The 15,544-nt window shown below is 36.6% G+C and overlaps 1 long non-coding RNA gene across 1 annotated transcript in view; it reads right to left on the bottom strand.

Moving 5' to 3' along the window:
• Positions 1-14,304, bottom strand: part of LOC144320071 (uncharacterized) — a 52,245-nt gene extending 37,941 nt beyond the window's left edge. Inside the window, exon 1 of the long non-coding RNA XR_013385656.1 lies at positions 13,707-14,304. This is a non-coding gene — a long non-coding RNA (uncharacterized LOC144320071). The remainder of the gene's footprint in view (positions 1-13,706) is intronic.
• Positions 14,305-15,544: the final 1,240 nt, after the last annotated feature.

Below are 15,544 nucleotides of genomic sequence, written 5' to 3'. Positions count from 1 at the left end.
TATCAGTCTAATCTATACTTGTCCGCACTTACTGTTCTCAATCTCCCTTTACTTCACCCATCAGTTTGAAACCCCAACACTGGACTAAATCTGTTCTGCCAACTGTTACAGATGTTCACTTATTCAGGAAGTCTAATCATGTTAGGTCTTTTGCTTGCTCAATCACTTACAGAAGTCAACACTTTGTTCTTTGCTGAACATTTCCTATTATCTGAATCGATGGCTCTCAAAATATCTCCTGGTTCTCCCCTAACCACTCAGATTAATCTTCTACCTCAGCCTCTATCTAAAAGTTAAATATTCTCTCATGTTCAGATCTCTTGACTATATCCCTGGATAAGACCAGCCTGATATCTTAAGAACATTCACCTAGACCAGAACCCCAAATGATAAAGGAATGGCTGTTGAACATTTGGTATTGGAATAATTTTTTCTTAAATTACCCTTCAACCTCACTTAATTGATTTCTGAAGACTTCAACTGGCTTTCATTATTTCCAAGGGAGACAGGCAATGTCCATGATAGCCCATAAATTATTTTCCATTGCATAACAAAGTTTAAACCCTCAACCAAGCATCAGAAGCCTCAACTCTGAGTCTCTACAATCTCTAAATCCTACTGTAGCTTCTTGCCATCCACTCACCACTGAGACTGATTACAATCAACTTAATTATGAAAAAGTGAATGGTGAAGAAGAAAAAAGAATAGGTTTAGCCTTGTTTCAAATGCAGCTTGTACCAATGGACATGTTAATTAGCTTGATTATAGTGACTATTTCAAATACACTGTATATGTATATCAAATCATCAAATTATACACCTTAAATATATACAATTTTAAACTGTCAGTTATACTTCCATTTTTAAAGAAAGTACCCTGTATTATCTTTAGCAAGTTAATTAATTTTTCTAAGCCTACATTTTCTTGTATGTTAAATTGTAAGGATACTTAATTCTAAGTTTTCTGAGAGAATTAGAATTCTTCTTAGAGAATCACTAGCATAAAACACAAATAACATCTAACATTTATTTTTATGATTAAAGCAATATTTATTACTATGGCTAGGTACTATATATGTGTTTGCTCACTTAATACCCTCAGAAACCCTTTCAGGTAAATACTCTTACCCCATTTTACTGATTGGAAACAAAGGCACAAAGAGTTCAAAAAACCCAAGAGCACTGAACTAAAACGTCTCTACAGACTAAATGTTTGTGTCCCCCCAGAACTCATATATTGAAGCCTAATTCTCACTGTGATGGTATTTAGAGGTAAGGCTTTTGGGAGATAATTAGCTCATGAGGGAGAAACTCTTATCAATAAAGGTAGTGTTCTTTTCTTAATATTTATTTATTTATTCATGATAGAGAGAGAGAGAAAGAGGTAGAGACACAGGCAGAGGGAGAAGCAGGCTCCATGCCAGGAGCCCGATGTGGGACTTGATCCCGGGACTCCAGGATCGCGCCCTGGGCCAAAGGCAGGTGCTAAACCGCTGAGCCACCCAGGGATCCCCTAAAGGTAGTGTTCTTATAAAAAAATATATATATAAAAAAGCTTTCTTCTTTTCTCTCTGATCTCAACTATGAGGATATAATGAGAAGATCTGCAAACCAGCAGGCAGGTTCTCACCAGACATGGGATCTGCCAACACCTTGACTGTGGACTTCCCAGCCTCCAGAACTGTGAGATATAAATGTTTATTGTTTAAGTCACTGAGTCTATGGTATATTTGTTATAGAAGCCTTAACTGAGACAAAAGTGGCATACAGTTAGGTTTTAGAGCACCTAATACAGAGCATAGAAAATATCAGTCCTTGAATAAATCAATAAATCCAAAAAGAACACCATTCTCTAAATCTGCTTTGCTCACTGCTTTGCTGTTACAGTTCTCTCACTGGGAATTCTATTTTGCTCCTTCCCATTTCACATTTAGCTGAAGGCAGGCCCTCCTTTCATGGTCCACCTCAAGTCCACTTCAACATTCCTTCCTTACTCTTTCCTTCCCTATTCCTATTGCACTTATAAAACTAATTTGTATGCTACGGCCTGAATGTTTGTGTACCTATAAAATTCATATGTTGAAATCCTAACTTCTAAAGAGGGTGGAATTAGAAGTGGAGCCTTTGGGACATGCTTAAGTCATAAGAGTGGAATCTTCAAGAATGGGATTGGTGCTTTATAAAGGGGGCTCCCAAGAGACCCTTAGCCCGTTCTACTACGTGAGGATATAACAAGAAGTCTGTGACCTAGAAGAGAACCCTCACCTGACCATAATGACAGCTTAATCTCAGACTTCCAACCTCCAGAACTATGAGAAATAAATTTCTGTTCTTTATAAGCTACCCATCAGTGGTATTTTATTATAATGGCCTGAATGGACCTACACATTTATACCTCACATATTTATGCAAATATCTATTTTTGCAATTAGCTGGAGAGACCTGAGAAGATGCATGTTATACTTAGTTTTGAACTCTCCATAACAGTCTGGTACAATCGTTGCCTCAAATAAGCGTTCAATAAGTCTTTGTTGAATTTCTTAACATTTTCAGAATAAATCTCCTAGGATTCTTTACTTTAAAAAATCATATAACCTCCCTCTAAACTCCTTGTTATTTATGCATTTTCAGACAAGGCTGGATTTTTCTTGTAGATGCAACTGGGAGGATGGGCCTGAAGTTTGAAATGTGCTTTTAGTAGTAGACCCTTTCCCTGGTCAAAAAGAGTACTCTATTGGATTTTGTCATGTGATGCATTAATTGAAAAGTAGACCTCCAAAATGACCAGTTGAGCTATGCTGGGGTTCAATCATGCACAGATAAGTGACTACTAACTGCAAGACATTTACTTAATTTCCTAGTACATATGAGCCTTTCCATTGTGCACAATGAACTAAAAGCTGCTGAACACAAAATGTTTCTTATCTAAGTAACACCAGTGCCATCTGCAGGAAAAGCTCAAGCAGTAGTTGTATTTTTATTCATGTATTTCTCTTTAGTACCATCAGAAAGCTTTGTCATGCTTTTACCAGATGACAAACTTTACAGGGTTCACCTCTTATGGAAGGTTTCCATCCATTCACCTTAGCGAATAAAGCAGGTTCTAATTATATATATATATATATATATATATATATATATATATATACATACACACACACACACACACACACACACAGAGAAAAGCTGAATTAGAGGAATTCTAGCATTCAAAGGTCACTGGAATATGATTTAAGAGATATAAACAAAACCTGGGAACTAGGTGGAAGCCCCGTCCCATACTAGCCTGAAGAGTGCTCATGATCTTGTCCATGCAAACTGAATCTGTATCAGAAGTTTCAATGTAGTTTTTATTAGACTGAAATATCAAAAAGCAAGAGATTTGAGAAAATGTCTTTTGTTTTATAACTGGTTTTTAAAAGAGACTTTTTATTATGTAAGTCTCTTTTAACTTAAATTTACATTTGATTTCTGGTATGCACGACAAAAGCTTTTAGCCTTCTTTTTGTCATTTTTCCTTCTCCTTTCTAAGCTTCAGGTACTCAAATTCTGGGTTCTATATAAAATGTACCCCCAAAAAATCCATTAATTTAACTTTCAGTAGAACTACTTATAATCTTAAACAGTTTTTATAGTAGATAACCTTTTGACTGCCTATAATCCAGGGGATATACACACTATAAATCTCACACCTAAGGTAACCATGTTTCAATTCCACCTCCAATAATGTAACATTCTCTTATCTTCCAAAATAAAGAGGTCAATATCTCATTTCTATGATCATAGTTATCAAGAAAAACAAGTATTGAAATAAGAAAAGCTGTAGCATGGATGGCATTAGCCAAAGACATCTTTTAATTACTAAATATTTTGGCATCAGTCTTTGTTACAAACCTTCCTCATTCAGTTCCCCAAACAGCACTGGGAATGAACCAATATTCTCAAGAAGTGATAAGCAAAAGAACCAAAACCACTGTGTAAAACAAAATCAATAGCATTGAAATAATGCTAATGAAATAATAACACTCTGTCCCTTGAGCATTAACATTAGAACCATTAACAAAGTGGAAAAGTAGATTCACAGAGAAGAATGAAATCTATTGAGATGACACCTATCTCTAAAGGTAAACTTGTCATGATCCTCAAAAGCATAAAACTAGAATATTGAACTAATGATCTACCATGAAAAATTTACATCATTTCACTTGCTTAAATAAATTGAGTTTTCAGGCTCCCTGTAAATTAAATAGCAATTAATGGTCATCTGTAGTTACAGAACCAACCTAACAGAATCCATTCATAACATCAAAAGCAAACTGTGCATTACTATCCAGAAAAAATTAAATAATACCATGTCATTCTTTTCATTTCTCTCCAAATACACTCACTATGATCTTTGTTTTACAATGATGAGTACAATTATGTGTCTTAATCTGATAATATCCTCAAATTGTGATCTATGAGGGGAAAGATTATTCAAGTTTTATTGTGCACCAACTTGCTAAATCCCCAATGACTGCAAGGTTAGCACACTTTTCCACTTTTTCTTCCTCATATTCCCTGCCACTCTTAAAAGAAATCTCTTGGCTTACACATCATGAATGGTTACCACTGCACATAGAGTACACAATTATTCTGAGTGTTACTGAGAAATGATGAAAGTTCTATCTGCCCAACATGTCTCTCTCATCAGCCTGCTAGAAAGCCTAACTGGCAAGCAGATGTTCAACCATTACAATAAGAAAAAAAATTTAAAGATCAGAAATGCAATGTATGATGTTAACATAACCATGTAACTATGTAGAACCCTAAAAATAAACTATATTGAACTGAATTAACATCAAGCTTAAATATATAATATCAATAATAACCATGATCATGTAGGTATTATTGATAGTTGCTGGATAAGCTTAATTTCAGTTGTAACAATAAGAGAAAACTACCCTATTTTTTTAAAGGACTCTCTAGTTGGAACAAATCATCTTAAGATTTGTGTGGAATCAGAAAAGACCCCGAATAGCCAGGGGAATATCAAAAAAGAAAACCATAGCTGGGGGCATCACAATGTCAGATTTCAGGTTGTACTACCAAGCTGTGGTCATCAAGACAGTGTGGTACTGGCACAAAGACAGACACATAGATCAATGGAACAGAATAGAGCATCCAGAAGTGGACCCTGAACTTTATGGTCAACTAATATTCGACAAAGGAGGAAAGACTATCCACTGGAAAAAAGACAGTCTCTTCAGTAAATGGTGCTGGGAAAATTGGACATCCACATTCAGAAGAATGAAACTAGACCACTCTCTTGCACCATACACAAAGATAAACTCAAAATGGATGAAAGACCTAAATGTGAGACAAGATTCCATCAAAATCCTAGAGGAGAACACAGGCAACACCCTTTTTTAACTCAGCCACAGTAACTTCTTGCAAGATACATCCACGAAGCAAAAGAAACAAAAGCAAAAATGAATTATTGGGACTTCATCAAGATAAGAAGCTTCTGCACAGCAAAAGAAATAGTCAACAAAACTAAAAGACAACCTACAGAATGGGAGAAGATATTTGCAAATGACGTATCAGATAAAGGGCTAGTATCCAAGATCTATAAATAACTTATTAAACTCAACAGCAAAGAAATAAACAATCCAATCATGAAATGGGTAAAAGACACGAACAGAAATTTCACCAAAGAAGACATAGACATGGCCAACAAGCACATGAGGAAATGCTGCGCATCACTGGCCATCAGGGAAATACAAATCAAAACCACAATGAGATACCACCTCACACCAGTGAGAATGGGGAAAATTAACAAGACAGGATACAACAAATGTTGAAGAGGATGTGGAGAAAGGGGAACCCTCTTGCACTTTTGGTGGGAATGTGAACTGGTGCAGCCACTCTGGAAAACTGTGTGGAGGTTCCTCAAAGAGTTAAAAATAGACCTGCCCTACAACCCAGCAATTGCACTGCTGGGGATTTACCCCAAAGATACAGATGCAGTGAAACGCAGGGACACCTGCACACCAATGTTTATAGCAGCAATGTCCACAATAGCCAAACTGTGGAAGGAGCCTCAGTGTCCATCGAAAGATGAATGGATAAAGAAGCTGTGATCTATGAATACAATGGAATATTACTCAGCCATTAGAAACGACAACTACCCACTATTTGCTTCAAAATGGAGGGACCTGGAGGGTATTATGCTGAGTGAAATAAGTCAATCAGAAAAGGACAAACATTATATGGTCTCATTCATTTGGGGAATATAAAAATTAGTGAAAGGGAATAAAGGCAAAGGAGAAAAAATGAGTGAAAATATCAGTGAGGGTGACAAAACATGAGAGACGCCTAACTCTGGGAAATGAACAAGGAGTAGTGGAAGGGGAAGTGGAAGGGGGTTTGGGATGACTGGCTGATGGGCAATGAGGGGGGCACTTGGCGGGATGAGCCCTGGGTGTTATGCTATATGCTGGCAAATTGAACTCCAATAAAAAAATAATAATAACAAAATAAAAATAAAATAAAGGACTCTCTATGTGGGTAGAAGGTAAGTGCAGTAGAAGTCAATTAATGAAGATAAACATTTTGGTACAAATTTGTGGGAGGAAAGAAATGAAAAGTATTATGAAATTGTAACATTCCTGAGTCACCTCTAGAATGTGCTACTAAGACAGGTCACAAAATAGACACAGTCATACTAAGGACCTCAATTAATTCTTGTCTGTCATTTTGTTCAAACAAAGCTTCTGACACACAGGTCTTCATAATTTGGGCACTAAGAAGGTTAAAGAAACACCTTGGGACTTAAGACCAAAAAAGAATTGGTTAGTAAAGCAAAAGTAATGGGAATCTTAGGATTCAAGGGAGGGTTCCTGTCACCTGGAGGCTTACAATAACCAGGGGGAAAAAAAAGGTGAGTTAGATGGCTTGATATAAGTCTAGAATGTAGTAAGATAAGAATTTTAAAGTTCAGAGAAAAAATTCAAAATTCTACAGCATGCAAACCTAAAAGGGAAAATAGGCCAACAGGACTAGAGCCTTTACATGACATTATCCTGGCTATTAAATTGTAAATTATCTTCAGGAGGAGAGCAGGGAGTGAAGCAAGCAAAATAAATATATAAAATTCATAGACTAATACAATGGCCTATAGTTTTATAGGCTACATGTCAAAAAACGAAAAGACTATGCCAAAAATGGCAAGAAAAACATAACCATCGAGGGTGAATAAGATAGCTGCAGGACACTTTGTTTAATCTAGAGACCAAGAAGAACCCAAATTTATAAAATATGTAAATTAATCCTGGCTGAAATGAGGATGAGTCCCAAAGCCCTGAAAAGGCTTTTGGAGCACTGTCTGTAATCATAGGCCTAGATCAGCATCCAAGTTGCCTTGCAACTTGGAAGAGACCTTTATTATTCCATGCCCTGCCTACCCTTCCAGCTCTACCTCTTGCTCCCTAGCTACATGTGTGCACATACGCACACAGCAGTCACCACACAGCCATGTTGATTTCTACTCTTGTGCAAGTTGTGCCCTCTGCCTGAAGCATCTTCTCTACTGAAGAACTTACTCTTCAAGATCCAGCTTCAATGTCATGTCTCCACCAAAAGCTCCTCCTCTCCCTTCCTCTGCAACTATAGCTATTTGCCTCCTCCTCCTCTATGTTTCTTCTGTTTCTTTGAACCATATTCTCCCATAGGAAGTTGAAGATTGTAAAATAAATTAGCATAAACAGGAGCAGAATTTGCCCACTCTGTGTGATCACCTTCCCCTACCCAAAAGATCTTTTTAGGGCTTTAAGTAATTTTCTGACTTTGTTCGGTGACATAAAGGAGCAAGAAACTTACTCTAGCTCAGGTTCAGTTGTAAGCTGTTGGGAAATGATAATGCCTCTGTCCTACATTTAATTCACTTTTAAGTTATTCTTCTTCTTAAATTTTCCAGGTGCACAATCAAGCAAAGCAGTTTACCTACATAATTAAACCCTGTTGGAGTTTTCTATCTGGAGGTCCAGCTTGAAGCTGTTCCTACTAGGCAGGGACAAGCAATCCTACAAGTATGAGGAAGGGATATGAAATGTGGAAGGGATGGCTCTGCAGGGCAGTATAGCTACCCTGCACTTCTCAGTATGAGCCTCTGAGTTACAGAAAGATTAGTGGAAAATATGAGTAGCAGTATCTTGATGTTCTCTTATAAGAATTATAAATTAATTATATTACTTCTTTTATTCTACACCTAAATTTCCAAAGACCACAGGTAGTGCGAACTAACCTAACCCAGAAATGCAAAGCAATTGTTTTCCTCTTTTTAAACTCTCTGGCCTTTCATAAAATTAATTAATTAGAAAAATCAACATTTCACAGATCCACTAAACTGTTCCACCTTTGTGGTGATATAACACAAATAAAGAGTCTGATTCTGTTCCCATCAGAATATGTATATGGGCAGAAATGAAGCCTATAAAGGTTTTTAGAAACATGTTAGGACAAAATCTTTGTTGAGACTTTAATATGTCATGCCTTGTAAAGTTTCTGTAATCTTATAAGAACTTTGATAAGATCAACATTTTCAAAGATTTCCATTCCAACAATTTCTTTAAATTATGTAGTTGTGTAGAACTTTTGCTGGTAGTCACTAAAACAAAGTTAATCTATTAAATGCTGAATGAACATTTTTTTATATTGTTGAATACTATGTCATATCAATGAAGAAAACAATGCCAAAAATGCTTCTGTGTTGTTTCTGTCATGAGACAAAATCCACAGAGACTAATAATAAGTGGATAAAATTAAAGCTATGTGAAAGTTAAAGAGAAGCATTCAGCTTTCTAGAGGAAAAAGTCATTTTTGCTCTAATTCAGGGTAGATAACTAAAGCAGATAGGTATAAATAGATAAAAAATATATAAGAAAGACACCATACTGTTAACTGAGTGAACATCTTACTATAAAATGAAGTAAATCTAAGAGAGAAAATAATGGGAAGAATAAACTGGTTCAGCAAGTAAAGAGGAAGAAAAAAGACAAAGGTTGAAAGTCTGTAGCAATTTGTAGTCTATCAAATAAACTTTTTACATTATATTTCTATTTAGATAGATGTATAAGCCTAGGAAAGAATTTTAATATGCATAAACTAATTTGTTTTAAACATATGGTACCAGGTATGACATATATAAAGAATGATTTACTAAGCCAGTGACATCAAAGTATACATAAATGGGTGGCATGCCTGATATACTCCCATTACTAGCCTCCCCACCCCTGGAATGTACACTCCCATTCACTCTATGCCCACAAGACATGTTTTTCTTCAATGGAAAAGAAAAAAAGAAAAGAAAAAAACAAATAGCAAATCGGTGTCTGGGGGGTGGGGCACTCTGCTTCGCTTCATTTCCCTGTTTTGACTTCTTACTTAATATTACTTTTTGGAAACTTGAAACATTATACTTCCTGCCATCTCCTGGACATGCAATGCAAAAAAAGTCACATTTCAGGATGGAGCAAGGGTTGGGGGAAAAACCTTCAATTTCTCAGAACATCCTTTTCTTTTCTTTTTTTTTTTTTTAAGATTTATTTATTTATTCATGATAGACCCAGAGAGAGAGAGAGAGAGAGAGGCAGAGACACAGGCAGAGGGAGGAGCAGGCTCCATGCAGGGAGCCTGATGCGGTACTCGATCCCGGGACTCCAGGATCGCGCCCTGGGCCAAAGGCAGGCGCCAAACCACTGAGCCACCCAGGGATCCCCACATCCTCGTTTTCTATTCAACATATTTAATAGTCACCCTACCTATGGTTTAGTATTATGAAAATATGATTTTGTAAAGTGAATAAGTACTTTATTGAATAATAAATATGTTTTAGTGATATAATAAAGTAATAATGAATAATAAAGTAAAAATGTTTTAGTAGTAATGAAAATATACAGATATATTGTATAAGTTCACTTTTATAAACTAAGATAATAGAAATAAAAGTAGGTACATTTTCTAAAATGTTTATTACAAGCTGGGCAATGAGAATATTCAAAACTTCCAGGAATGATTCAGAATAGTGTCGCTACTCTAGTTAGTCCTGCTTCCAAACTTCAGGTAAAGAGAGATTAAAAGGTAAAGGTACAAGTCTGCCACTACTGCTTTTCACTGCCTCATAGTACAGCTACAAAAGATATCAGGTCGAGTTCAAAAGAAGCTGTCCACTGTTCCAGCAATGCCCTTTCTGGGCTGGCTTCCTGCCAAAGCCCCATAATTCCCCACATAGTCACAGCACTCTGGGTTCACAGAAACCCCTTATCTGTGTGGTGGGTGCAATGATTTTCAAAGTGCAGTCCCTGAACCAATAGCAGCAGCATCACCTAGGAACTGGTTGAAAATAAAAACTCTTAGACACCACTTTAGACTTATTGAATCAGAAACTGGATGTGGGCCCCAAACATCTGTGCTTACTATCCCTCCAGGAGATTCTTATGTATGGCAAAGTTTGAGAACCACCATGCTAGAGTAACTGGTTTTGGACACAAACACACACACACACACACACACACTGAAAACCAGTGCTCTTTTGCATTTGGTCCTTTGTGTTAGGCTTGCTTGATTAGGACTGTTAGAGGCCATTTTATTTCTTTGTTCTATTTCCTGTCCTTATCACTGGAACTTGACTGAAGTTACCCTGGTAATTTCTAGTTCTAAACCCTGGAGAGGGACGCTTGGGTAGCTCAGCCGTTGAGCATCTACCTTTGGCCCAGGGTGTGATCCCAGAGTCCCAGAATCGAGTCCCACATCAATCAGGCTTCCTGCATGGAGCCTGATTCTCCCTCTGCCTATGTCTCTGCCTCTCTCTGTCTCTGTCTCTCATGAATAAATAAATAAAATATTTTATAAATAAAGAAACAAACAAACAAATAAAAACAAACCCTGGAGAGAAGGGATGAAGAAAGCTCCTGATGCAAACAAACTTTCCTTTTGCAATGGAAGTTCATGTTTCCTGCTTATACCCCAACTCTAGAAAAGCTATTGGATGAGTTGAGAACAGATAAGCCAGAGTCTGAGTCTATATATAAACTCTCCTTTTCCTACACATTCACCCATAAATACTATCAGCACCAAATTAGTAGTTAGATTATTTAATCTTTTCAATCACTTTGTAAATATTTAATACTTTCTCTTTATGTGTTACCAAAGAAACAAATGACCCACACACATTGAATAATCAATTTATTGTACCATTTCCTAAAAGTTAGTATTAACTTGTAGTCAATATACAACCCATAAAGGAATCTGAAAAATATTTTATTCAAATGTAAAGAGAGAAACTCAATTTACTTATTAATTTCTCCAAACATCATTAGCTAGAAAGATATACAAAATGGAAATTAAATAATAATATTCATCTGTGATTCAAAATTTCCACAGAGAGTAGATGATAAGCGTATATATTGTATATTTCATTGGCTACTAAAATAGTCAACATTGTATTGCTTTCATGTAAAACTTAGCAAATGTTAAATTTCCTTTAAGCAGAAACTTTATAGTATACTGCATGATGTTAGTTACTGCTAACAGTGATAAAATCTTACAGCTACTGTAAGGAGTTTAAGCACCAACTGTATACATAGCCAGAGAGTCTATCAAGTACACCAATACGCCACTCGGTTGAGACCCTACCACACTAAGGTCTTGCAGAGCCATGACTACTATTTTGTAGCTTTTGGTCTTCCTCAAAGTAACAAATGAAGCTGGTTGCTCTAAGGATTTACATTATTTCTTTATGTGACTATTAGAATAGTTATAATCTATTATAGGCAAATATAATTTAGTTTTCTTATTTCTAAAAACAATACTGTATTCACTTGCTAAATGAGAACAATTTTGAGATTTAAAAAAAAAACTAAAGTCAATTCAAGAAATCATGGTAATGTACCATTAAATGAAATTGAAAAATAATAAAGTTCATTTCCATCTCCTCCTTCATCTAAACTTTTGCCAAGGCAGTTAATAATGAACAGAATTAATTAACTGCATTATTTCTTCTAGTATATATAAAATGGTCAAAGGAAAGCTGCAGGAAAGAAAAGAATATGGGATCTAAAAACTTCAAACTAGACATTGAGGGCTGTTTATAAGCAGCACTTGAGTTTTCTGTATTGCTTAAGTTCTTCTGTAAAGCAAATCTCTGTTTAAAATATCCCATAACACTTAATGCTTTTCGCCATAGAATAATAAAACAGAAAAAGCATATACTTTGGACACAGATAGATCTCTATATAAATTCCCACTGTGTGACCTTTGGCAAGTCACTCAATATCTCTGAACATCATCATATTTACAAACTGTGCTCCACATCATAGGGACTGGAGAGGAGATTGTATTAAATGAGAGAAGTACTTCATGTGGCATCTGACACTTAAAAGGCACTCAGTAAATGGTAGCTATTCCCATAATTTTGAATAAAATATTTAAATAATCCTTTCCATTCATACTTGCTCTCTCATACTCCACTCCCAATCACACACATGAATAAAAATATTTTAAGCTCTTTCATCTCTGTCACCTAAAATAATTATAAAACAAAAACATTGACATAAATTAATGCATGCTGCTGTATCTTCAGTAGGGGTGATTGGGATAATGCCTTTACTAGTCTTACTTTCTTATTTTCCTTACAATTTTGCTAATGGGCTCTTAATGGTTATTAGAAAATTTCAAAAGACAGATTTTTAAAATGAGGTAGTTTCTGTTGAAATCGGCCTAGCTATCCAGAATAATTAATTCTTACAGAAGCCTAGTAACAGCAGGAAGGTCCTGCCAAGCTACTTGAAAATCAGCCAGGAAGTTAGCAGGTAAGTGCTCCTTTTAGGTCACCAGTTAATACAGGTGTTTTGAGTTTCTGGAAGCTTTGTTCTCAGAGGAAAAACATTTCAGTGAATCTGAGAAAGCATCAGGGCAACCATAATAAGCCTGAGACCAGTTGCCAGTCATAATTTTAGGCCAGCTGCTACCTCCTTTCGATTTTGAACAAAGACATGCCCTCTGAGAACACAGCTCTCACCCTGCCTCGGGATTGCTCTCATAGAGAACTGTACAAAGCAGATTCTGGCAGGATTTAAACATCATGCTGGGCTGTAGCATAGCTGCAGTGGATAAGGTCTTAGGTGGGATGGGGATTTGTCAAAACCATGTGTGAAAGAAGACAGACCAGAGAAGTATAGTTGGTCAATGATAAAGTGCTAAGTTTAGAGAAACACAGTAGTTTCAAATAAGACTCTCAGAACTTCAATTAAGTTTTATCCCCATCTGACACTATGTTGGAGTAAATAATACCTAAACTTTAAAGTCAGACAAATAAGTTTGAAACTACACACTAGCTAGGTGATCTCAGGTAATTCACATGACCCTTCTAAGTCTCATTTTCCTCATCTATTAATTCTGAAAAAATAATAGCACCTATGTCACAGGATTACTGTGATGATTAATCGAGCTAATAGTATAAAGTTCTTAGCATTGTTCCTTAGATATAATAGGGCTCCATAAATGGTGGCTGCCAGGATTACATGGCAATTAATTGCCGTAAACAAAAAACCTAAATTAGCCGTGGCTTAAATAAGAAAAATCATTTATTTTTGTTTCATATAAAAGAATTCTGGAAATAAGAAGCCTAAGATTCTCACTATTTTCTTCTATCATTCCAGCAATTATTACCCATCCTCGAGGGCATTCCATAGTCTAAAACGACTGCTGAAGCTTCAGCCATCATTGTATTTCCAACTTCCTGGAGACAAAAGAAAAAAGGGTAAACAAAAAGGATTCATCCCAGCTGCCTGTACACTTTCAGAGCATCTTCTCATTCTGTCAACAACTTCCATCCAACTTCTTCTACATACACCTATTGGCAAGAACTGAGCCAAGCCTTGCTATACAGGGAGGATAGGGAATACAATATTCTAGCCATGTAATAAAAATCAGGGTTTGTAGAGGCACCTGGGTGGCTCAGTCAGTTACGTGTCTGCCTTCAACTCAGGTCATGATCTTGGAGTCTGGGAATAGAGCCCCCCACTGAACTCCTTGCTCCATGGAGTGTGTACTTCTCCCTCTCCCTGTTCCTCCTCCCTCCCACTCATGCTCTCTCTCTCTCTCTCAAATAAATAAGATCTTTTTAAAAAAAGTTTTTAAATAGTTTGTAAATAAGAAATGGAAACATGGATTTGGGTGAGAAAACAGCATACATCGTCACAACAGGTGACACTGGTTCTCATCTAACATCTCAGGCTTTCATTGTCATTACTAAATCTACTATCTCTCTCTTCTATCTGGAATAATTACTAAAGTACAGACTTTTTTCTCTGATATTCTCCCACCAAGAAGTCCTCTATTATTCATCATCTCTATATGGGGTAGCTCAAAAAAATTAAATCTCTAGCTTTGCCTTAAGTCAGAAGTCAGCTGGAGTCAAGCTTCCTGCAATGAGGTAAGATTTGTTCAAATTCCACTTTGAGACCTTCTTCAAGATTTCTGCCAACTCCCAGGGCTTCCATTCTCCTAATTATATTTGATTTCAAGTTCCTGCTACCATTACTATCCACTGTTCTATATGCCAACACAACTGTAAAACCCAGACCCAGTCCCTTTGTTGAATAAAAAAAGTTATAGATAGACAAACACTCTCCAACAATACATTTGTGAGTAAATAGCCTTGACTAGACATCTGAGGCAGAAACAGAAACATGGCAACAATTTCAAAGATCATATTTGACATTCATCTTCTTAAAATGTCCCTTATCCACCCCAAATGGGAAACCTTCATTGGCCACGTCTCCTTATATCTTCTCTTTATACTCTCCTTTCCCCCTTCCATCGTGCCCCCTTTTGTCTCAGAAAAAAAAAATTAATTCCTCCCATTTTCTCACCTGGATTATTGCAATAACATCCTAATTGGTCTCTGTACTTACACTTTGCCCTTCTACTGCCCATTTTCAACATAGCAACCAGAGAGATCCTTTGAAAGGGTGTCAGTTCATGTCACTCCTCTGCTCAGAATCCTCAAATAGCTTCCCATAACACTTGGTAGAAAAGCCAAAGTCCTTACAATATGTTATACTTGACCTGGTCCCCCTAGTAACTCTCAGGTTTCTCTCCTACCAACTCCTGCCTTGTTCAAACAAAATTCTCCTTGCAGTTCTGGACCACTCCTGCCCCAGATCCTTTTTTCCCTCTGCCTAGAATGATCTTCCCCCAGTTATCTAAGTGGCTTACTCCCCCTGCCTCCTTGAGCTTCTGCTCAATTGTCAGCTCAGTAAAAACTTCCCAGACACCGTTTTTATAATAGCAACCCTTCACTTCCCAATTAGTTATGCTCCTTCCTTGCTTTATTTTTCCCCATAGTGCTTATCACTTTCTTATGATCTGATAACTTGCTCATTTATTTATTATCTTTTACCCACTATAATGTAAACCTCATGAAGAAAGGGATTATGGTCTGTTTTTATGGCTGCTCTGTCTTCACAATATCTGAAATGACCTAGGTGCTCAGTAAATATTTG

The sequence above is a fragment of the Canis aureus genome, chromosome 9 (genome assembly GCF_053574225.1).
Source record: "Canis aureus isolate CA01 chromosome 9, VMU_Caureus_v.1.0, whole genome shotgun sequence".
Taxonomy (NCBI): domain Eukaryota; kingdom Metazoa; phylum Chordata; class Mammalia; order Carnivora; family Canidae; genus Canis; species Canis aureus.
The sequence above is the reverse complement of the archived record's forward strand: the minus strand, read 5'-3'. Positions and strand labels throughout refer to the sequence as shown.